Genomic DNA, 26,349 nt, shown 5'->3' with positions numbered 1-26,349 from the left:
GCAACAATACCCATCTCCATCCATAATAGTTCTCCCTTGTATCTCATAACATTTGATACATCAGATGCTGACGCACATCATGTCCCTCCTGGCCATCGCCATGAGCTTGACCCTGCAAGTGGACATGCCCGAATCATGCCTCCAACAGCAAATGACATGTCCTGGGTGAGGCCAGGTCTTAGGTGTCCACACCCAGGCTAATTTGGTACCACACTGCTAGTGTACTGCCATTCCGACATCGATGTTGCCATGCTGTGTGGCATCACTTCAGTGGTGCTATAGGTGTGTGGTTCAATGGTATGGCTAGGGGTGTTACCTTTGCATGCATTCAAGGGCACATTGCTGTCTTGATGTTGTGCTGCACTGATTCTGTAGTACCATCTTGACGCCATGTTGCTGATTTGTGTGGTATGTGGTGTGGCATGATGTGCAATGTGGATGTGGATGGATGTGCAATATTCGTGAACCTGTATTGTACTCTATGTTGTGTAGCTCATAATTGCATGTGGGTTCTCCTCAAGGACATTGCGGCCTTCCCTGATGGACATTGGCCTACATCTGTATGTCCATTTGTCCTACAGACGACAGTCAACACCCAGTAGGAGTATGTATCTCTCCCCACCACATCACACTGCCATGTGCTTGCCCTGCTACTCACCAAGTAGCCAGGAATTTTGTCCGGCTTGTTGCTCCATGTAGCGTGGCATGCTTGAGTTACGCAGGACCATGGAATCATAGGTTGATCCGGGAAATCGGGCACAACAATGTGTGATAATCTTCTTAGCGTCAGATACCATTTGCACATTGATGGAGTGGAATTGTTTTCTGTTTTGGTAGACTACTTCATTGTGACGTGGGACCACCAATTCCACATGGGTAGAGTCGATGGCCCCGATGGAACTTGGGATGCCTGCCAGTGAATAGAAGCCAACTTTGGTGTTTGCGATCTCCTGGGCAGTCCGTGGCAGGAATATGTGTTTCCGTGCATGCTTCAGGAGGGCATCGAGTACCTGGTTCAGCGTGCGTGAGGATACTGGTTGTGAGATGCCATGCATCTGCCTCACTGTATGCTGGTTGGTGCCTGTGGCCAGGAAGTGGAGCACAGTCTCCACCTTCAGTAGAGCGGGGAATGGCAGTTCTGATGTCTATGAGGCTGACAATGTCGTCATGTATCATGTACACAATGCTGCTCAGGGGTTAGGTTAAATGGACTGGCTCGGATCCTGGGAATTGGTGGCTGCCTCTGTGGTATGACTAGGTGCACTGGTGGTGCTTGCTGTGCCTGCCTTGCCATCCTCCTCATTCTCCTCCTGCGTCTCCTTTGTGCTGCCTGTTCTTGTTGCTGCTGCACTGCAATCATGTCCTCCAGCCCATGTCATGCTGCTAGTATTGGAACCATCTTGGTGTGGGAATGGGTGTGTGAAGGGGTGTGGTGTGCTCCTTTTGTGCTGCCAAAGTCTCCATTGCCTCCACCTGTGCTGATTTTGTCCACCTGCAGCAGGTGGGAACACTGCTAGGTTCTGATAACGGGTGGTTCGCGATGCCGGTATTTACGCCATGCCAGTAAGGGGTTTTGGGGGCTTTTCCATGCCGCTATTAGCACGTCCGCCTGGCTTGTGATGCGGTGCTATTAGCGGCATGGCGTTATTTACGGGATCGAGGGTCGCGCGCCCACAGACTAGCTGCTATTAGTGGCACCGTGCTTAGCGGTGCCACAAATAGCGGTGAGCCGGGTCGTAATTTGCATGGGGATTTAACGATACCGGTATTCCCTTACCGGTAACGTTAAATCCATACCGCACAACGTGTAATGAGGCCCATATGTGTGTTACAATCTTACCACGTGGTTTAAGACCTACAAAGTATAGCAAGAGGTGATTATGTAATTCAGGCACTATAACATTTTAACTGCTTTGTAAGAATGTCATTTCCCCTTCCCTCTCCCCCTTCAATATATGGTGTATACCTATCTGTGATAGTGGACACCCATATTGGGGTGAGGAGAGCCCTCAAAGACATTACTGTGTTTGTATAATAGCAGACTAGAGGCTTCTGCAATGTTATCACCTGAAGGCAGTGGTCACAGTGGGCGGGAGTGGTTGGGAGCGGTGCTCCTCTATTTATTTTTTATTAAGCTTTACTGTTCCTATACTTTTATTTTAAAAAGAAACCATTCCTGAATGGTTTCTTTTTAAAATATAAGTGTGAGAAGAAGTTAAAAAGTGCACTTCAGTGCACTGCATCGAGGGTAGTTGGGGGGGGGCTATCTTTAATCTCTAACATGCCCCTTAAGAGGTGCAAATGGTGGGTGATCAGAAAGAGAAGGGTGCGTAAAGCTGCATGCAGTGGGGACAACAAATAAAGTTAACAGAGGTCGTTTATTTAGCTGGGGCTCTTCAGCCTATACACAGTGTTGGGGCTTGAATTAAGGAAAGGCAGGACCCAGGTATGGGCTTTGTATTGCGTGTGGGAGGAGGCTTGACGATGGGGTTTGTGGGCAGCGAGCCAGCAAGGAACATCGTTCCCCAACTTCTTTTAATACTTCAACCACTGTCTGACGATTGGGTGACCACCTATACAAGTGTCAATAATTTGCAATTTTTAGGCCAGGCCAGCAATTTGCATAATTATTTTTTTTCACAAATGGAGATCACATGTGGGATGAAGTACCATATGCTTATGGTATATTGCAGATCGCCCAAAAGTTCCATGACCAAATAGAGGAACGGGGTAGGGCATATTTTATTCCTTATACTACATGGCAATGCGTTTCCATCCCCTTTGATACCTGGCCTCTTCCTTAATATATTGTAAGAGATCTTCTCGTTGCAGTAACATATCATCAATGTAGAAATGGTTAGGATTCATACTAATATGCAACGTCTAATGTGTTGCAGATTTTTCTTAAAGCTTTTTCATCAAATGAATGTAAAAACATTTTCCTTTTGTGCTTTAAAATAAGCAATGCCATGCAGATCCTTGCTTTCATGTGTTAAAATCCAACAGTGCACAAGATAAACAATTCCTTATTAGATAACGGCTGTAAAGTGTCACAGAAAGCGATTTTAGAGAAATGTATAATGCTTGTAACGTCATTGATCCAGTGCTGAATTGGCAGCAGGAAGTCTGCTCTGTACTGCACACAATGTTGTGCCACAACAGAAGCGTAATAACTGTTTACAGATGGGTGGTGGTGATTACAGGTCAGTAATATATCACAAGTAGCCTGTAATAAGTCTATTGTTGACAGGCATGTGTACTGGTATTGTACTGGTATTGCAGTATTACAATAATAAGTGGTTGTGATGCACCTGTCACCAGTGTCACCAGTGATCATTTTATCATGAGCAGTAACAATCTGAGTGGATTTCAGCGCAGAACAGTATTTTTCACTCCTATAATAGGGGTCAATTTAACATCGGGGCTACTTAATAATTGCTGCCTGCGGTATTCTCTCTGCTCTGTCCATATTATGGTAAGCACTATTCATTACCACTGGCTATATCTGTAATGAGCCCGTACACATTTTGATGCTGACAGTTGTCATTTATTTTAGGAATGCATACATAAACTTCGATTAAAAGCTCAGGGAACTACATGATTGTAAAGAACGATTTAAATGTAATTTCAGTTCTAAAGGTTAATTGAGGGTTTTACCAGATATCTGCTGACATATCCGTCGAGGGCAATTTAATTGAGCACAATATGGTGGCGCTTGTGAACACCAGAGTAAATTAATAGGAATCAATCATCGTGTATTCATCAAGAAAGGCTATACATACCTAAAAGTAAATACACATATTCAGATATGAAATGTAAATACTGTAAAGAGGTGAAGTACTGGCAGACAATGGCCATGTTTACGATCTCAAAAGTTGCCTGATGTTCTCATGCAAATTATTTTGCACACATTTTCGGTTTTAATTGACACAGGGAAATGTTAATGGTTATAGATTTAGCAGTAGGCAGTGGAGTGATGGCTGCAAACATCGAAGTGTGACGAGACGTAAAGACCTGTCTGGAGACAGGTGTAAATGAAACGAGTTGCTTTCGAAATGCTCAATAATTTTCGGCTTCCAAAACGGTGGAAAAAAACAGCACAAGTAGTACGACATGGGACCACTCAGAATGGGCAAAGCATATGCAGTTGGAGGTCTGCTATCAGGGTTGTTTCAAATAGAACAGTGGGCGAGTTTGCAAATGCTTTAGCAGCTTAAAGCATAAATAAAGAGCAGTATTTCCTGATGTGCCAGGGAGGGAAAATGCATACTTAAAGGCTTCCCAAAGACACAACTCACGAAGGAAAATGCTGCAGGGCATGCTGAAACCTCTTGAAAATGACCTTGATGAACTTAAGCACTTACTTTTCAGGATGCTAATAAGTCAAGTGATTCCTTAATTCATTTCAGAAGGACCTTAAAGTCGTTTTCCCCCTTCCTTGCCTGCCCTCATGGAGGTGTGTACCAATTTCCAGTGGACTGGGCCTGGTATAACCAAGACACTCCACAGTTGAAATATCAGGAAGCATGCAACTCCGATTCCTATGCAGGGTCAACCAAGCAAACACACAAGCACAACAACGTGGTATGCCCTCTCTCCGCACTTGAACACCAAGTAATTTTCTTTCCTGGCTTTGTCATGCCTTGCTACCCTACCACCAATGAATCCTTATCCCAACCAGACCAAAAGGTGCACACTGCAGTCAGCAACTTGGACTGCATGTATTGTCTTCATACCTGTTAGTTTGACCTCTGGAAGACCCCAGTGACACCGAATATTGATGCCACCTAGGGATCAGTTTCCTGTACTCTGACAGTCCCTGACCTCAGACATTGAGCATTTAACAGCACGATTGATGCAACATAGCGGTACCTTGACAGATATTTTACAGCTGATGCCGAAACTAACCAAACTGTCTTGAATGGCAGGCACCCTTTTTCTTTAGGAAATATCCCTGCTCTGATGCCAATTCTCTATTCTGGGAATGTGATATGTGGGAAAAGTGGTGGGAGTGTGAAAAAAGCAGAACAAAGGACTGAGATGAACGAAACCTCTCAAGGCATGTGGTACAAAGAGACATGCATCAACACATTACAATTGACACCCATTTTAACCATGCGCTGAAACAAACCCTTTTGCGTGGGGAAAAATTCTTCACTTGGCTAAAACCCAAAACTGCAGATGTACCAAACTGATCTCCCAGTCAACCATGCTTCTGAAAGGGTGGTACCTTGAACGTGTATATTCAGAGTGCTGTGGTTTTCACTGCTGGGAAGTACTCTCCCTTGTATATATCCAACCTAAGTGCAATTAACCAGTGGATTAACGTTGGCTGCTGAAAATGTTGGGGGTGGAGGGGGCATGACATTTATGTGAAAACTTCCCCTGCCAAAAAATACACCCATGCGTTTAACCTACATAAAGTAGGTTAAACTTACTCCTGCCTCTACATTCCTTTTAATGCAGTGTGAAGTCTTTTCATGACGTTTTAACCACCCTACGCTTCTCCTGAGAGATAAGCCATACAGATTGACCCCTGTGGACAATAAGTGAGCGAGGAATCTGCAGAACCCTATTATCCTCAGAAAAGAACAATACCCAGGGCGTATACTAGAGCCTGGAGTAAATGCATACACATTGTGCAGATTGGATCTCTGTTAACATGATCAAAAGTAATCCTAATGAATATTTTGAAAAAAGCTATATTTGAACACAATATAAAATCCTGGGCGTTGCATGCACCCAGAACATGATGTAAACCAAGGAAAAGGTTTACACAACAGAACAGGTATTTTAGTCTAATGAACACAAAAAGTTTGGATGGCAGGGCTGTTCCTGGACCATATTCTGACTGGAAAGCAGTATTGAAACACAAATTAAGAAAGATCCTGCCTCTCCTACTTCGATCTCTCCCAGTCTGACACTTAACTCCACCTGTTTCCTTTTCCTTCATCTATATGTTTTAGATCCACCCTTCACAACTAAATGTGTCCTATCTTCTCTTTCTCATTTTTCATCTCATCCCCAGCACTTAATTTGTTTAAGGGACACTAGTTTTTCAGATATTATCTGTATCCAATAAAAAGTATGGATTCGTTTAGCTGTTACTAGTGCAAACATAGACACTACATGTCAATAGACAATATTGTAGAGATCTTGCATCAGAAAGCAATAATACCATTAGTGCGAAAGTGTATTCAGTGGTTATGTAGAATGGGCCTTGGATTGATAGACGACCACGTCTCGAGGGAATTACAGATGGATTAATATACTAATTATCCATTTAAACTCTATTCATGCATATCTTCTGCCTATCAGGACTTTGTTAACTGAATCACTTATGAATTGCTGATGAAATCACATACATCTGGAAAGAAAGCAGGTACAAAACAAGGCAAATGGGCATCAATTGAGGTCAGGGCTAGAGGCCAAAGTTTCCAAATTCTGAGACCTCGATGAAACCCACAGACCAGTGAGTGGAAGGAGGGGGCATTTTGAACCCCCCTCCCCTATTCCTACCCTTCCTGGGTATGCCCAGTCACGGCTGCTTTGGGTTCAGGCCCCCGGCCCCAGAGCACTCGTGCGGAAATACCCTTAGGAACTGTGACCCCCCTTGTGACACCCCGTATGGCAGTGCAGGACCAGAGTTGAATAAGACTCCATTTTGTAAGCAAACTATATATATACTGTATCTTCTGTCTTGCTTCATTGACCCAGATACAGCCCTGAACAGGCACCAGTGTGAAAGCCATCTGTCTCTATAAACCTGCCCCCGCACCCAACAGAATTTGGCCATAAAGAACACCATCCCTATATTCCTTAGGGCAGGGTCGACAGCCAGAAGTGACCCCTGAGTCTGTTTAATTGTTCACGTCTTAATGAGGACAGAGCCAACGCATCTTTTTGCATGCAAGATAATGCAAAACTAATAAGGGGGGCAACGTGTATATTAGTGAACAACATAACATAAATGTGTAATTAGAAGTTCCATGAAAGTGTGATGTATATTAAAATATGGTATAAAGATGTCCATAGAAGTAGATAGCAACTATATAATGCATAACGAGTATAATACTGTACACGCCAGTACTAAGCTACCTCATTTCCATAGGTTTAAGTGTAAATATATGTACGATAGTGTATAAACATGATACAACAGCCAATCACTTTCGACAAAGTCACAATCTCTGCCAAGGCTGCATGCACAGACCCGGAGCCATGAACTGCTTTTAATGAAGGATGAACATTGATTTAAGTACATGTTTCAATCTCTTGATGAGTTCTATTGTTACAATGAGAATGTTTAGCCGAACAGAAAACATAGTGTATTTTAACGCTGTAGAACCTGAATGCAATAGAGTAAGCCAAGTGTAAAAGCCAACATGTATGACTATGTTTGAAGGCCCTGATTCTTTGTGAGACAAGGAATGATACTGCAAGGAGGTTTCGATTCTCCTCTACCCTTCATGGTGTCAAGATGGATTAGCAGAGATTTAATGATGTTTGGACATCTGATCATTAAACCCACACACTTAAATGTATGCCCATAGTGGTATGTGCCCCTTGTGACCTAGTTGTTTCCAGCCATATATTTAGAATCCTCTTTGTTGTTACCAGATGGACACCCCAGATCACACAATGACCCTACAAGCTCTACCCATTAGTCAGTATATTCTGAATTGTTTGAACAGGTCAAGTACTACATTTAATGGATGAAGTTTAACCTATGGCCAGTAGTAAATAACCTGCCTTTGAACCATGTTTTCATAAGTGTTTAAGACACGAGCCTTTTGAGCTCACCAGACAAACAGATTATGGTAGTGAATGAATGGGAGTGTGTGGCCACAAGGGCAAATGTCAAATGGTTACTTAACAAAAGGAACATTACAAATTGCCAATCCTGCATACTAACTCGATGAGCCCAGCTGAACGATTGACCCAGGATGTGTCATCATCTCCCCACGTGCCCTCAAGCCACCAAGTGCTGCAGACCCTATGGCACCTATAGGTGTCCACTCTTACTGACCAACTCCAACTGCTCATGTGCCCAATAGGCCTTCCGTCAGCTTGATGACAATTTTACTGTATAAAAATGAATTGTAACATGTTTTCTGCAGAGCGCTCTCGGCGTGAGCAGAGTAGATTCTGCTTGCCCTATTTTAGATAAAACCTTTGATACCATCAGCACTTGGTCTTGGTCTCATTCCCTCCTGGGATGCGTTTTTATTGACTCCATTGGGAGAATTAACTGTATTTTTGGGGGCCTCTCACTTACATTGGTGACTACGACGTGATAGCGTTCTTTTCCGTCCTTCTAGCACGAGACGTCCCCCTGTTTTGATCCAGAGCGCGCTCCCTCAAGAGCTACCCGCCAACGACAACCGGTACACCTAGACGTGCGCACGCAGTAGGGAGAGAGAGTACGGGATCCCCCTTTACAAAACCCACCTTACCACTTGCCGTAGCCGGACGTGGTCTTTGAGCGAGGAGCGGCGCACTGACCGATCGGGTTCAGAGGGTCTCGGATGAAGACGGACACGTGAGTATCAAGTGCGGGTGATATTGAAAAGCGGGTGGGAGTCAGATTAGAGGGTCTTGGGACAAATGGCATAGTTTGGCTGAAAAAGGTGTGGAAATCTGTAGTGTAAGGGGGAAACATCCTGAGGGTCTGGGTCTTTTCTCTTTCTCTAAATTCCATTCTACTCTTATTCTATCGCATGTGGCCATTAGGACAGTGACAGAGCACAAGGAGAAAAGAGTTTGAAAGGGATCCTATCTGCAGTGGGGGGTGGAAGGCGGCGACGCATAGTGCTATCTCGACTAGTACAGGATATATGAGTGTGGGAAAAATTCAGCCAAAAGAAGATAATGTAGGGGTCTCAAAGGAAGACCCAGAGTAGTATTTAGAAACGCTTTTTCCAACTTCGTCTTACCTATCTCTTTCTCTCTCTCTCCCTCTCCAGTGGACCGGAGCAATGCGAGAGGAAAGAATTGTCTAAGGGAGTACAAATAAGCAGGGGTAGAAGGGGTGTTAGGGACGGTGAAGTTCAATTTATGTTGTCTATGTTTTCCGTTGTATGTGAAATTTGTTAAGTGTTGGTCTCTTTGTGGAAACATTGTCTCTTTGCAAATGAAAATCAATGAATTGATTTGACATTACATGAAAAGAGTGTATTCATACTAGTGCAATTTAGAAGTATTGAAAAGTAAGTGAATAGTCCATTTCTTTTGAGAAGGGGTGCACAGCATATTGAGATGGTCATACAAGGAGGCTACGAGTCTAGATAAGAATTGTCAGTTAAGTTACGGTACGCTGATAGGAAAGTACGATGGGTGCAGAGACACCCCTTGACCATATTTGTAAGACTCTGCCAGGTTATGCAGAAAAGATTAATAAATACCATGACCAATGGGTCATGGAGCTGAAGGGAGAAGGACTGCCCCAAGTTTGGCCACAGGGTGGGTCTTTTGATAAAGCGGTACTAGATATGGTTGCCACCTGCCTGTCCATTAAATATAAAGGGAAACAGTTGCAAAACAGGAGAGAAATATTGGACTTGTGGCGGCTGTTTGAGGAAGTGCCCCACAGCACCACCCCCAGGACAGGTGAGTAACCCTACAATCGACATTGAGAAACTCACACAAGATCTAGATTCACGATTGACAATGGCTCGGACTGAGCTGTCCCGCCTTAGGGCAATGGGGGAACAGGGAGGGTCACTCACCCCCCAAGCAGAACAAGACACCATGCCACATCCGAATGAAGGGGCAGTCGAAGATGGATGGAAAAAGGAAGAAATACTATTCTGAATAAATGATTAAATGATACCCCTACACGAATCATAGAAATAAACACAGTTGACAGTGAACGCGAGCTAGAAGAGGGAGGAGTGACATCAGACAGGGACGAGGAATATTGGTGTGATATAGAAGAGCAAGAAGAAGAAGGAAGGAGGATAGGAATTTCCACAGGTGGAACATCATTCGGAGAGGGGTTGTCCCCCATAGATGAGTGGATGGAGAGGTTGAGAAACAGAACAGGGCGCATGGCAGTGATTGGGAAGAATGGGAAGAAGGTGAGTACTAACAAGGGGGGGAATCTATAGCTGCCACTAATACACAGGGGGGCGGGAAGGCCAAATTACATACCGTGGGCCCAAATGGACAAGGCCAATTTGCTCAAAAAGCTTCCCCCACTGTCAGGAGGCACCAGTAAGTGGATATATGCATTTGAGAAACACACAGCAGGAGTGCCCTTGGCGGTGGGGGATGTTAAGAGCCTGCTGGTATCTGCAGTAGGAGACCAAGTGAACAGAGTGTGGGCGAAGGCGGGGTTCCCCGGAATAACATTAGATTGTGACCGCCATCATGGGGCCTCGTTTAACACAGTGCGACCACGCGTGTGGGATGCGTTGAGGGCAACATTACCGGGCACCCCAGATTTACAATCATTAATGCAGTGTACAATGGGAGATGAGGAAGATGCAATGTCTTTCATTCTCCGGGTGCAGGATATGTGGAGAGCGGAAACGGGTACGGCCTGGGACCAATGAACTTCCCTGTTCCATTTCATTATGAAAAGAGGGCTCCCAAAGGAAGTGCAGAAGGCCCTTGATAAAATAGCTGGGTTAGAAGCCAAGGGTTGGCCTGAAATTCAAAGCATCATAGTGCACCACTGTAAAAGGATCAAAGAGAAGGGAAAAGGAGATAGCTCAGTGGCGGTTGACAGACAAGTCTAAATTAGTACAGAGCAAACTGCTGAAGGTCAGTACAGTAGCAGCAACCAGCACGGCAGGAGGGGAGTGGGAGGAAGATGACGGACAGATGGGAATACCAATGCAAATGGCAGTAAACTGGACAGGTAACGGCCAGGATCAATGGACAGGGGAAAATCAGTATGAGGGACCACAGTGGCCATCGAGAGGGGGGTGGGGCAATAGAGGAGGATTCAGGGGATCAAAGGGAGGGGTTGCAGGGTATGGAGGGCCCCAAGGAAGAATGCAAGGACAATGTTGTAATTGTGGGTGGTGGGGACATTTTATGAGAGAATGTCTCAGCAGGCCCTACAACTCATACTCGAGCGAACACCAGATCGGACACCCTCACCCAGGGAGCCCCTATGGGTTACCGATGGGTGGCAAAAGGCGAGATAGCCAACCCAACACGAGGTACACCAGTGAGCGCCCAATGCCCCCACAAAATACATCCCCACACCCCCAGTGCCATGACGGGACCGCCCCCATGCGCAATATCACCTACGCCACCACTGCAAATGGAGCACCTACACCATGTAGAGGGACAACAATTGTAACAGGAAATGTTTTTGACATTGATGAACTGCCATGGCATTCAGCATAGGACAGCCCACAGGCAACACTTGCATGTCCAGTACTGTCGATGACCTTTAACGCAGCAGAGGAACCACTAGTGGGGGTGGCGATAGGAAACAAACAATTAATTTTCATGGTGCATTCGGGAGCGGAAATATCGTGCCTCAGGGAAGGCAGGTTCCCGCTCTCTAATCAGACTTTGGAAATGCAAGGATTCTCTGGGGTGGTGGTCGAGGTTCCATACACTGAAGAGCTAGACATAACGGTGTGAGGTAAAAATCTACGGGCACCCATGCTGTAACGCTCACCTGATTCCCGCAGAGGCGCCGGTCTTGACTGGGTGAATGCCGTATCTTCAAAGGTGATGTGTAACACACGGTTGGCTCTTTGGGCTGGACCTCTGTGCACTGTATGTCTGACTTGAAGAGTAAGATGTCTTAGGTAAGTGAACGCCGAGCTCTCCATCTGCCTCGGGGCAGGGTGCCGTAACCAGTTTCTTCACTGGATAAGGGTGCAGGCCTCTTGACCTCAGAGGACTGCTGTCCGTCGTTAACTGCACGAACGGTAAGTTCTGGGCACTTCAAATGTCTTAAAAGTCTTTTGTAATGATATCTCTTGTTTTGCAGGGTTCCGGCGATGGCGGATGGCGGGCTGATGAGAGTTGAGGATCGAACCCGCGTGAGGAATAGAAGCGCCTGGAAGCACGTAAGTAAGCGCTTGTAGCCTGCTTCACGATGCACACTAACTGTCCCTTTTATCTTGCAGGTACAAGTTCGGAGCTTTAGAGAAGCTGAAGGGTGCTGGAATACCCACTGGATTCGGCGTGGGAAGGAGTAATGGCACGTGAGTAATAAAGTTGCCCAATGTCTTTAAACGCACCTTCTTTTGTCTTTCAGATGCGGGATGCAGCGCCGAAGGCCTCCGGAGCGTGCGAAGAGTAGGTAAGCCTTTGTCTTTCAGATGCCGGAATGCAGCGCGAGGCGTTGGTGACAGCCGATGGACCAGGTAAGAGATGTGCTGCCACTGAAGACCGTAGTGCTAACCTGTTCTTTCTTTGTCTTTACAGGTGCTGCTGAAGACTGGATTCCAGGATGGTAAGCCTTTGTTCCCTTAGGCCCAGGATCAGAAGCAGAAGACATGATGAGCGTTCTGCTGCAGAGAATGCAGAATAACACAAAGCAAGATTCATCCATCGGGTGTGGTTTAAATAGCCTCCTGTAGTGCTTAGGTGTCTCCTTCCACAGCCACGCATAGGTAAGAAAAGAGTTCCTGCTTTCCAGAAGAGTTCCAGTGTTCTGAACCTAGGGAGTGGCTCCTGCCCCACCCAACAGGAAAAGTAGTCCCAAACAGAAGAGGATCAGGGGTTCAACTGGCAGGTAAGTAAGCAGCATGGTCTGCTGCAGGTAAGTCCACCCAAGCATTATGAGCCCGGCGCTTCCAGCGCTGGGACTGGGCATCTTTATGAGCCTGGTGCCACTGGTGCCAGGACAGGGTCCAAAAGGTCCCAATTGGGACTGGCTGGCACTCGGAACCGGGGATATGGGTCTGCTTCCAAGGGAGTCGGGCAAGTCCTGATCTTTTGGAAGCAGAGATCATGACACATGCTGTATTACGAAGAGTCACCCATTAATTTGCTGGGAAGGGATCTTCTCAGCAAACTCGACATGACCATATCCTTCACTGACAAAGGAATACTGTGCTCTACACCAGGCATATGTGCAATCCGTGCCATGTTAGCCATACCCACCCAAGCAAATTTCCCGCAGACACGTGGCATACCTGTAAATCCAGACATGTTCCTACAAGGTTTGAGGATACTAGCGAGAGTAGTGCCAGAATTGAAAAGTGAAAAAAGGAGAGTGCCTTCAGAATTCATTTTACGCCCAATCACAGATGCCAGGATCTATAGTATCCCTAGACATACATGCAGTACAAGTGACACCCCAAAGAATAGCAGTAACAGCAATGAATATGCAGGGGTACCAGTGGAGAACAGTGCTGTGAATCGACATCAATAAGACCCTGCGAGATTTAACAGATGAGGAACTCTTTAGTGACACAGAAGACGACGGGGAAATAGTGATGGAAATTGCAATCCCCTGCGATTTCATGATCCAAAAAAGAGAGGTGCCACTGCCCCTCCTAGCAGTGATCAAAGCACTGCCAGCATACTTTGAGGAAGACATGTCCCAAGTACCACAGTAGCTATGGACCACAGGCCCACATGATGTAGGATTACTGCATGAAGTGACACCAGTTAAGATCAAGCTAAAACACGGGACCATCTTACCCTGGGTAAAACAATACCTCCTATCTAGGAAAGCTGAGGAGGGGAAAAAGACACAATTTGTGCATTAATGGCACAGGGAATAATAGTTCCATCTAACTCGCCCTGCAACACTTGCATTTACCCGATCAAGAAAGCGAAGGGAGGGGCGTGGAGGATGAATCAGGACCTCTGCCCTCTCAATGACGTAGTACAGAAGGAGTTCTCCCTCTTACCAAATCCTGCCTCATTCTTATGCAGTATCCCAACAGAGGCCACTCGCAACTCAGTTCACAGTAGTGGACCTAGAGAATGCTTTCTTCTCAATTCCACTTGATCAGGGTTCTTGGTACCTGACAGCATTTACGCTAGGGGGGAAGAGATATTAACATTGCAGACTGCCCCAAGGGTATTGCGAATGTCCCAGTATTTTCAATAAAATATTGCATGAGGATCTTGGAAATATACACACAACAAGTCCAATAATTCAGTACGTGGACGATTTGTTAATCTGCGGTAAAGAAGAAAAAGGGTGTAGAGAGGATTCCATTACCATGTTAACACATCTAGCACAGAAAGGGTACAAAGTAGACAGACAAAAGTTGCAATACTGCTTGACCAAAGTGCTATACTTAGGTCAGCTGATATCTGAAGATGGCAAGAGAATAATACTACAACCAGTTATACAAGCTACGTCCACCTATCTAAAGGACACAACAGATTTCCTGAACGGTCTTAAAGATTTTTCAGTCATCAGTTCCAACTGTATACTCTTCAGTCTAGATGTATGCAGCCTATATACTTCAATCCCCCACAGTGAAGGTATGGAGTCTGTTGAATGGTTACTCCTCAACAATCGTGAGATTAAAGGGAATCCACAATTTAACTACTTGGCTTGATCCTCTACAACAGTTACTTCAGATTCCAGGGCAAATACTTTTTACAGACCTCAGGTACATCGATGGGCTCATCAATGGCACCCGTCTACGCGAATACTTTTATGTTTCAGTTTGAAAGTCAACGCGTACTGGAACACCCAATCTGGTCACCTTACATCATAACATGGAAGAGGTTCATTGATGATATTTTTTGTATCTGGTGTGGCACACAGGAAGAACTAAATAGGTTCTTTGAATACATCAACCTTGTGCATCCAAGAATTAAGTTTATCATTGAAATTGGTAACCCTTACCTACACTTTCTGGACGTAAATTTGAACATCATTAACAATAAAATTGCTACATCTATCTACCATAAGCCAACTGATGCCAATAATTTGTTGCACTATTCAAGTTTCCATCCAAGAGCTACGCTTCAAAGATTACCATATAGTCAAATCTTGAGAATTAAAAGAATTATCTCGGATCCAGAAGACCTGGACAAAGAATGTACAAACCTTGTCAGCAAATTTCAAAATAGAGGATATCCCCCAGAGATCCTAGAAGAAGCCAAAAACAGAGCTGCAGAAATTACACGTACTGACCTACTAAGAACTAAATCAAATGTGAAAGACATTCCACTGTTGTTTATATCCAAATTCTCCAGACAAAGCTTCCAGATCTCAAGATGTATAAAAAAACATTGGAACATATTACACAACGATCAAACTTTGCAAAAACTATTTCCTACTCCACCGATGATGTGTTTTAAAAGAGGAAAGAACATCAGAGATAAGCTTGTGAAAGCAGAAAAAATACCAAGGACAATCAACAATTCTTAACTACTAAAAAGTTGGGAACCTTCCCCTGCTTGGGATGCACACACTGTAACAATGTGATTAAAGGTGATGTAGTGACTCATCCGAGAAATGGACAAAAGATTAAGCTTAGACATTACTCCACCTGCCTTTCATCTGGAGTGATCTACCTATTGAAATGCCCTTGTGGAAAAGTCAATGTAGGCCAGACTACACGACCGATCAAACTGAGATTGACAGAACATAAGTCGAATATCAGATGCAATAACCAGTACTCACCAGTGGCTTGCCACTTCAATTCACAAAAGCATTCTATTGCACAATTTAAATTTCAGGTACTTGAAGTCGTCAAACGGCCCACAAGAGGAGGTGATTACCAGTCCCTCCTATTACAAAGAGAGGCATACTGGATCGATAAAATTGGCTCCTTGCAGCCTTGGGGTTTTAACGAGGACTTTACCTTAAATGGCTTCCTGTGATCTAGTAGCAATAAAACACTAGTGTCAGACCTGTAATATTGGGAATTAGAACCAAATGTGTTTATTTATGTCTATAAGTTACTTTGGAATTGGGTTATATAGTATTTTTTACTGTTTCACATTGACAAACTGTATGTCTGAATTTATGTAGATACTTAACTGAGTACTGCTGGACTATGTCCAACAAAGGTTACATATGTTGTGGAAATTAGGTACATAGTATGATGAATTGTGCTCTAACTTATCTAAATTGAATTTTGTATCAGCCATAATTTTGATTCATGATTGGCTTGACTACTAAACGTTCTGACGGCTTGACAACACTTTTAGATCTATCATTTTCCTATTTTCCCCACCGCCTCTACTTACGGGAGGGGACATATTTTCATCATTTTTATCAGCCTTATATTACTTTTTTAACATTTTGGATGACCATTTCTTCTTTCATTTTTTCCTTTTATGACCATTTAGTCTATACAGTATTTTATCTTTGCCACTCTTCAGTGAGTATAGCTCCATTCTTCTTTGACCATTTTAAAATGGCCGTACTTTTATCTAGTAATTTTAGTCCTTTCTCTACTGACTTTACAGTTATCCCAGTCCTCACTTTTCTGACACTACCCATGATCCTCCATGGCGCATGGCGTTTCCATGGCTGCTATGGAAGGACGCGGAACCGTGAATTCGATTCAGCTCCGAAAATAGATTCCGTACAGATCGTTCTTTCCTGCACTCTAGGTAAGCATCTCCACATTTTCACTTATGTTAGACACGTAGCCGGCTCTAGGATATTTCACTTTCTAAACCACATTTCCTTACTCTGCAGGCGCCGTTGTACACTTGTTGCAGCGCTTACTGTGACCTGGACTTGCCGTCTCTACAGCAATACTGCTGAATTGATATTCCTCTACCTGTCTACTGAGCTAGACGCACCATTGAGGTACTTGTTATAGCAACTTCTTCTTTATTTACCAGAACTGTCTGTGCCAGTTTCATTCACTGACCTCTTGATCCATTTCCTAAACCCATATACATAAATTGGACTTTTGAATGCTGCCACCATTCGCTGGCATCATATTGAGTTATACCGTGACCCTCTCACCGCTCATCTTTATTCCATCACGTTTCATTTTTTGGTACGTCTATTCATTTAGTTTTCAGTTAATAGATTTGCTCATTAGTTTTTCATTTTCAGACATAGCGTGTTGTGCGCAGCTTTCTGAACATCGACAATAGTCATCCCCTCTTAACACTTTGTTTGCTTGAGATTGGAACCAGTAATATACACAGTTAATTATATGTTTCTTCTTTATATTTCTTTTTTATCATTCCTTACTCTATTCAATATTCATGCTTCTATCACAACCCACGGTTACTTAAAACCGGTGACCCTGAAAACAGCAATTGAATGACTCTGTTGCCAGTCCCACAGAATGATGAGTACCGAGCCAATATTCATGTTTTCATGAACAACATTATACTAACCTAATAACTATATAAGAATAAGTTATGTAATTTTGAATTTCGGTTAAACGAGGAGATTCAGTATTATCAAAAGTCATGGAGTATTACATATGTACATTATGTAACTGTATAATTCACTGAAATTGAATAATAATTTTTATTTCTTAAGCAACTGAATGAATGTTTTCTCTTTGTGTTAAGAATCCAATTTGGGCCATATGAAGAAGAGGAAAGTATCCTCGAAACGCGTCGCCAAGTGAATTGGACTACATATGTATACATCTCTTTCTTCAGTGAAAATCTTTTTTCGCTTTTCCCCAAAAAAAAATCTCTTCAAACTTGATGAGATCTTTTGATACCATTTGTGATTCTTTATGTTGTAAATTTCATGTCGAAAGAATTGAATCACATTATTTGTGATATAAAAAATGTTTTTGTATAATTTTGTCTATTGTCATTTCTTTTTATGAAGTATTACTCCTTAAACATTCTGTTGATGTATAAAAAATAACAGTATTGGACTTGATCCAAACACTCAAAAGTGTGCAGGGGACGGGAGGATTCCTAGGTTGAATCCTTTTCTTTTTTCGTTTTATGTGTCGGAGTTTTGTGCCATGACTCCAGTTCCTCCCCAGCACCTAAAATTATCTGAACACAACTTCAAATTATCTAACAATCTTTATTGAACCAGAGGTGTGCACCTATACTCAACCTTCCTCAAGAAAATAATACCTGACAGGGCAGCAGTCATAAAAGCAGTAAAAGAGCCCAACACAGTAAAGGAGATGCAGACATTTCTCGGCATGTGTAACTATTGCCGAGCTTGGATATTGGAATATGCAGCATACACAAAACCCCTGTTACAGACACTTAAGGAAGCACAGTGAGAAAACACCAACTTACAATGAACGCAGGAAATGCATACAGCTTTTGACACACTCAAAGAATTGATCTCTACTGCCCCAGTTCTCACGACTCCTAATTATGAGCGGGAATTCTATTTATTCTTACATTATATTGGCACACTTATGATAGCTATATTGACGCAAAAAACATCCCTGGGTCACAAGCCCCTGCCTTTTACAGTGGAACATTAGATGCAGTAATGCAAGGACACTTTGCTTGCGAACAGGCTCTCACAGCCGCCGCGTACGCAATAGAAAAAAGTTCTACAATCATGATGGGATGCTCTGTACATTATACATAGAACACTCTCTGTTTGCCATCCTTGAAAGATCGAAAAGCACACTGACTACTCAAAGGGCCACAGCATATGAGTTATTTCTAGTGCAAACATTCATATCGTGCGGTGCAAAAGTGTAAACCCAGCTACATTTATCACAGAAGCATGCACATTAGAAGACATGGAGAAACACGATTGCGCTACGTACACAGGAGATGATGATGACACGGCCAAAGCACATGAAAACGCATTGTCAGAAGGAGAAATTTACTTCGTAGATGGATCTGCCTCCATAGATTGTGAAATGGGAGAAAAACACGTAGGAGCAGCAGTAGTTCGGGTGGAGGACGGGAAATTTGAAGTTATTGTACAGAAAAGGTTATCACCGCACTTCTCAGCTCAAGCAGCAGAGCTGGTAGCACTCATAGAAGCATTACATATGGCAAAAGGGTGCATAATCACCATCTATACAGACTCTGCCTATATGGCAACAATGGTACATGGGGGGTTATCAAGGTGGGGGAGGAGAGGATTCCGAAAAGCAGACAGGTCCCCAGTTCAGCACGCAACATTACTAGGAGAGTTAAGTGATGCATTAAAAGAACCTGCACTTGTAGCAGTCGTGAAATGTCAGGCCCATATGCGAGGTGATGACGTCATCTCATTGGGAAATGCAGCAGCAGACGCTGCCGCCAAGTAAGCCTCTTACTTACCAAAATCCCCAACAGGTGAGTACATACTAGAGAATAACGTAGAAGAAATACAGCCAGAAGGGTTCAACTCATTACCAGTCTCTCAGATCATTGAACTTCAGCAAGATGCACCCAGTGAGGAGAAGGAGACATGGGTAAAAAGGGGGTGTAGCCAGTCATCCACTGATCTATTATGGAGACAAAATAACACTGGCAAGGTAGTGATGCCAGCAAAACTGCTAGAGGTTGCATTTAAACAATTGCACTTCCCAGCTCACAATGCAAAGCAGCACATTATTGCAAGCATACAGGAAAAGTGGTTTGCCCTGGAAGTGCAGGCCACGTCACCAAGTTCATAATAGAATGTATCACATGCCAAACGTACAACTCTGGCATGACATTACGAACACTCAGAGGAACATTGCCAAAGACTGAAGGGCCCGTCAGAGAACTGCATATAGATTATGCAGACATGGGAGAGCGGTGTAACAGGGCTCAATACTTGATTGTTGTGGTGTGCCCCTTTGCCCGGTGGGTGGAAGCAGGTCCCTGCACTCATCCAGACATGCAGTGTGCCGCAAAAGTTTTAGTGAGAGAGGTGTTTCCCCACTGGGGCATTTGCAATGTCATACGTTCCGACAATGGGACCCATTTTGTTAATGACTTGTTCAAGCATATCACTGCAATGTTAGGTATAACCCATAAACTCTGTACTATTATCATCAGCAATCTAACGGAATTGTTGAAAATATGAATGGATTACTCAAGAGTAGATTGTCAAAACTGTGTCATACGCTCAAGAAGAACTGGGTGTATTGTTTACCCTTGGCGCTTTTTGAAATGAGGAACCAACCTAGCAAGGACAACCACATGTCACCCCATGAAATTGTGACAGGTAGGAGGATGCACACAGCCCACTCACCCTTGCGCAGGCAATCAGACGCATACCAAAGTGCCATAGTTCTAAGAGAAGAATTCCATGAGTATTTTAGGAACCTGACAAGAGCTGAACGAGCCATAGCCAAACAAATAGCACCACCATTCACCCAGGAAAACGCTACTGATATGATGACCCCAGCCACAGATAGTCCAGACTGCCAGTTGATTACAGGTGACATGGTATATGTGAGGAGTTTTGTGCGTAGGTGGAACGGGCCAAGGTTCCATGGCCCATATAAGGTAATATATTGCACGCCTACAGCTGTCAAAATACAGGGCCTGAAGTATTGGGTGCACTTGACGAATGTTTGTAAGGGTCATGGGAGCATGGACTGCACAGACTACAAAGGTACCAGGGACGAGCAGAGTGCACAAACGTAGAGGGTGGGAAAGCTAGAAATACAGGATAGGTGTCAGGCACGAAATAAAAGCAAATAAAGGATGAATAAAGAGAAGTAAATAAATGTATAGTGTCAACAAGTATTAGTAATATGTGTGATAGGATGAGATAACAATACAATCTCTCTCTCTCTCTCTCTCTCTCTCTCTCTCTCTCTCTTCCTCTCTTCCCACTTTTTTCTTTGATTAAGTAATTGAAAATGTACATGACAGTAATGTTTTTCCTCCTTGTTGATGACGCTAACTGAAAGGGAATTGTCTCCCTCGGTTCCCCTCCCCCAGACTTGAGGTGTGGGGAAGGGAAACAGAAGTATACGGACAACAGAAAAGAAATAATAGTAATACTCACCTATATGAGAAATGGATAGGAAATGTAAATTTGAAAAGCTGAAATTAATTCACCAATGAGTGATGTGTAAAATATGAAAAAGTAACATGCGTGATTAACAAATGCTTATATTTTATTTATCAGGAGCTACAATGGGCATAGATGAGGCCCCGGCGGCAACAAATGATAGTGTAGATAGAAGTAGACGAAGGTGATATGTTTATCCTAGTTAGTCTTATGAATGTGTGCTGTTTGTGTGAGCAGTAGTATTCTTTTCAACATTATTTGGCCTGTCCCTATATTGGACTATCACATATATTTCAATCAATGTGAGCCAGGGGGGCGTGGGCATAAAAACAATCAAGAAAGGGACCCATCTAATCTGGGATGGTGCCAAGTTAATACAGGCCCACCGGAGCCATTGGAATGAATATAACAACACCACAAATATCACAACGAAGAAAGCCACCCCACGGTCCCCACATGTAAATGAATCTGATTTTAGTGTTTACACAATGAATGACAGAACACCTTCTGAACTCACATGGTTACAAAAACATCTCTACCCAACCACAATACCGGTGCCAGTAACTATATCCCCAGATAATATAAATACCAGTAAGCAGAGCAGTGGACTTAGGAGAAAAAAGAGAGAGAAACACAACAGGAAAAATGGGAAGAAAACCATAAATTTGGCCTAGACACAGTTGATGATCCTCAGCACCCACACCAAACAAACAAATGGTATGCTGACATGAGCAACACGGCAAAACAAGCAACTAACGAAAGTTGCTACATGTGCTCACTTATACAACATGCTTCAGGCACACCTAACGTAATGCTGCCACAAGAGATACCATTTGCAGAGGCTCAGTGTCTCTTACATCTTGCACTATGCCGAATCAAAAATACGTTTTAAGCACACACGGTTTCATTTTAACTATTGCAGAAAAAGCAGAAATGTTACTCCCGGCCGCAAGAAGTAATTTGTGTGAAAGAGCCACTCCGGGTGATAAAAGAGACATTACACGCGGACAATAAATGGCAAAATGAAGAAATACTATGCAAAGCAGAGGCACTGCGAGGGTTGTCTGAAGAAAAGCTGTCATGGGTACAGAGAACATGCGCTCCCATATGGACTGAACACATAATGAAGCTCACTTGGGTCACCGCCATCAAGAAACCCTTCAAACTACTAAAAGACATTTCTTATGAACTCGGTTTCCGTGGGGAAGGGAAAAAGAACATGGGAGAATATAAAAACTGTAGAAAAACTCTCATAATACCTGACATGAAGAAAGGAACGGCTGCAATGATGGATACATACTGGGTTTGTGGCAACATGGCGTACCTACACCTCCCACAATCATGGAGGTGCACATGCTCCCTGGCAACGCTTCATTCGGCGCTAATGATGATTTCAGAAAGCCACATCCAAGGAAGAATAACGCAAGCAGCAGCTCCAAGTGAACTTTCCCCAGGGCCACCCGAAGGAGCCCCCATGTATGCAATGGAGGAAGAGGGGTTGCAGAGCACCATGCGAAGGAAAAAGTGATCATCAAACTACATCTCCGCCAAATCATCAGAACTGCTAGCACAGATCCCCGATCGATTCCGGTTGTTCAGCTCTGTTGAAACGTTCTTCGCATCCCTCATCCCCAGTATCCAAGAGGGGTTCAACGTTATCAAGGTAGAACTTAGAGCTCTACGACTAATGACCATGCAGAACAGGCATGTGCTAGACCTGTTCAGAGCAATCGATAGATGTGTTTGCTGAAAAATCGGGAGCACATGTTGCACTTTCGTAACCTCTGCAGACGTGGAGAACGGGTCCCTCTCACACGTGATAGCAGCAGTGCACGACCTCGGAGAGCGTATGAAGGACGAAGGAGGGGCTCAGCCCAGCACATGGTTCAACAATCTTTTTTCCTGGGTACCTTCCTGGCTAGGAATGACAGTAAAACTTCTCATACCGCTCATCGTTTTTCTGCTCCTCATTTTTTGCGTGTGCCAATTAGGACTCCAATGCTGCACAAAATGCAGTACCCAATGGTGCGTTGATGATGGTAACAATGGGCCGTGCAAATGGAGTGGCACAAATTAAACATGAGGTCATGAGGTAGAGGTGCAAACAGGAGACAGTTCAGAGACCAAATATAGAATGATTGCCATATACAACACAGGGCATAGGGTGGATAATTTATACCACACAACCATAAAGGAACCTAGAGAGTTACAATGGTACAAGAAGGTATGGCAGGACCTGGAGGGTGAGGGAGGGTGTATTTATATGACCTGTACCCAAGATGAGTATGCTAGGAGGGGGGATAGCCTCAGAGCAGTATATAGAGCATGGATGCCTATAAAGGCATCCCTGCATGGGATGAAGCAGTGGAAGATGAAGAAGAGCGTAAGATATTGGGGCAGTAACAATATTAATTACTTAAGTAATGAAAGGGGGGATTGAGTGGAAGGAGGGGGCATTTTGAACCCCCCTCCCCTATTCCTACACTTCCTGGGTAGGCTCAATCATGTCTGCTTTGGGTTCAGGGCCCCGGCCACGGAGCACTCGTGCGGGAATACCCTTAGGAACTGTGTCCCCCCGTGTGACACCCTGTATAGCAGTGCAGGACCAGAGTTGAATAAGACTCCATTTTGTAAGCCACCGACTCCATTTTGTAATGGCAAGACCGTCGTGAAGTTTTGATGCAGGTCTGCAGCTCTCCCAGCCAGGCGAGCACAGCAAGCAAGCTGCTCCCCCCAACTCCTCCCATTTGCCGTCCCTGAAGTTGTTCGGTTCCCATGAGAGACTAGCTGCGAGAATGCAACAAACTATACACTGTATCTTCTGTCTTCTGTCTCACTTCATTGACCCAGATAGCGCCCTGAGCAGGGGCCAGTGTGAAAGCCATCCGTCTCTATAAATCTGCCCCGACACCCAACAGACTCTGGCCATAAAGAGCACCATCCCTATATTCCTTAGGACAGGGTCGACAGCCAGAAGTGACCCCTGAGTCTGATTAATCGTTCATGTCTTAATGAGAACAGAGCCAATGCGTCTTTTCGCATGCAAGATAATGCTAAATTAATAAGGGGGGCAACATGTACACAGGTGAACAACATAACATATATGTGTAATTAGAAGTTCCATGAAAGTGTGATTTATATTAACATATGGTATAAAGATGTCCATAGAATTAGATAGCGACAATATAATGCAGAACGAGTATCATACTGTACACGCCAGCACTAAGCTACCTCAGTTCCATACATTTAAATATAAATATATGTACGATAGTGTATAAACATAATACAACAGCTAATCACTTTCGACAAAATCACAATCTCTGCCAAGGCTGCATGCACGGAGCCATGAACTGCTTTTAATGAAGGCTGAACATTGATTCAAGTACATGTTTCAATCTCTTGATGAGTTCTATTGTTACAATGAGAATGTTTAGCCAAACAGAAGGCATAGCATATTTTAACACAGTAGAACCTGAATGCAATATAGTAAGCCACATGTAAAAGCCGGCATGTAGGACTATGTTTGAAGGCCCTGGTTCTTTGTGCGATGAGGAACTATACCGCAAGGAGGTTTCGATTCTCCTCTACCCTTCATGGTGTCAAGATGGATTAGCAGAGATTTAATGATGTTTGGACATCTGATCATTAAACCCCCACAATTAAATGTATGCCCATAGTGATATGTGCCCCTTGTGACCTAGTTGTTTCCAGCCATATATTTAGAATCCTCTTTGTTGTTACCAGATGGACACCCCAGATCACACAATGACCCCATGAGCTCTACCCTTTAGTCAGTATATTTTGAATTGTCTGAACAGGTCAAGTACTACATTTAATGGATGAAGTTTAACCTATGGCCAGTAGTAAATAACCTGCCTTTGAACCATGTTTTCGTAAGTGTTTAAGCCACAAGCCTTTTGAGCTCCCCAGACAAACAGATTATGGTAGTGAATGAATGGGAGTGTGTGGCCGCAAGGGCAAATGACAAATGGTTACTTAACAAAAGAAACATTACAAATTGCCAATCCTGCATACCAACCCAATGGGCCCAGATGACCGATTGACCCAGGACGCATCATCATCTCCCCATGTGCCCTCAAGCCAACCAAGTGCTGCCAACCATATGGCACCTAGAGGTGTCCACTCTTAGTGACCAATCCCAACTGCTCATGTGCCCACTAGGCCTTCCCTCAGCTTGATGATGATTTTACTCTATAGAAATGAATTGCAACATGTTTTCCGCAGAGCGCTCTGCTTGCCCTATTTTAGATAAAGCCTTTGATACCACCAGCACTTGGTCTTGGTCTCATTCCCTCCTGGGATGTGTTTTTATTGACTCCATTGGGAGAATTAACTGCATTTTTGGGGACCTCTCACTTACACCAGCTAGCTGACCAATGAAAGCTTTGACAATGTGTGGGCCTATTATATCCCTTTGGGTCCTTCCTCACCCTGCCCAGGGTTGGGCAATGACAAAAGGGCTACTGTGTAGTATTTTGTTTTAATTCTTCCAGACCAGGATCTGGATGCAATCTTCTAAATATCTAAGGGACACAACTGAAACCCCCGCTTAAACATTTTTTCCTTCTTGGCACCAAACATTGCCAAATGGGTTGACCAGACGTAATCTTTAGGTCTCGTTTTTTTGAGACCAGGAGAATAACGGTGAATCCAAAACCAAGTAGTCCATGTGGTCCCTCAAAAGCTGTTCCATGCTTAGTTCTGACAAATCCAGATATTTCTGATTGATTTTTGGTCACTTTTTGGCAAACTTAAATAAAAATATCCACCAAACCACAAAAAGGTTGCAAGCCTAATGAGATGAGAGGTCCTCAGGAAATTATGGGGCAACTCCGAGAAGCGGGTCAGGCAGTAGTTTGAAGCAAAACAATGTCTATGAATAACATATGGGCAAAAACAGAACAATTTGAGTTTTGCTATCTTTTAATAGAATAACATATAAATATATCATGCAATGATTGAAAATGCTTTCACTTTTCAAAGTCCCAAAAATCTGTGCTTCATCAGCTGTTAACTAGCAGAGGTGAGGGGTGCGACACTTCCTGAGATTTTCATCAAGGGTGACATCAAGGGAATGTAGTATTCTAATCATCTTATCTAATAGTTGTACATCTACAACACAGAATTGTTAGCTTGAATAACAATGATATACATTGTGAGAACTCTCTTATCGATATACTCACCATTGACAATGGTGCATCAACATTTCTTAAACAATTATATGGGTCATGTTTGATTTTTGCAATTTCATGACGATTTATCAAAAAATCTGTTAGCCACCTGAAATGTACTATTCATATGAGGAGTCTAGTGCGTCTAACATAGCACGTTATATCTGCATGTTGCTCAGCACCATGGCACTGACCTATAATTTGATATGTTTATGTAAGGATTTCTGTTAATGGAGTTTAAAGACACGCTCACAATGAAACAACTCTCCCCCCTTCTTACATTTTCTGGAAACACTGAACAGGATAGCCTGGAATGAGAGATGTCATGGCCAATTTAACCTCAATTCCAAACCT

The sequence above is a fragment of the Ambystoma mexicanum genome, chromosome 5q, assembly GCF_040938575.1.
Source record: "Ambystoma mexicanum isolate Mex_15411 chromosome 5q, UKY_AmexF1_1, whole genome shotgun sequence".
Classification (NCBI taxonomy): domain Eukaryota; kingdom Metazoa; phylum Chordata; class Amphibia; order Caudata; family Ambystomatidae; genus Ambystoma; species Ambystoma mexicanum.
The sequence above is the reverse complement of the archived record's forward strand: the minus strand, read 5'-3'. Positions refer to the sequence as shown.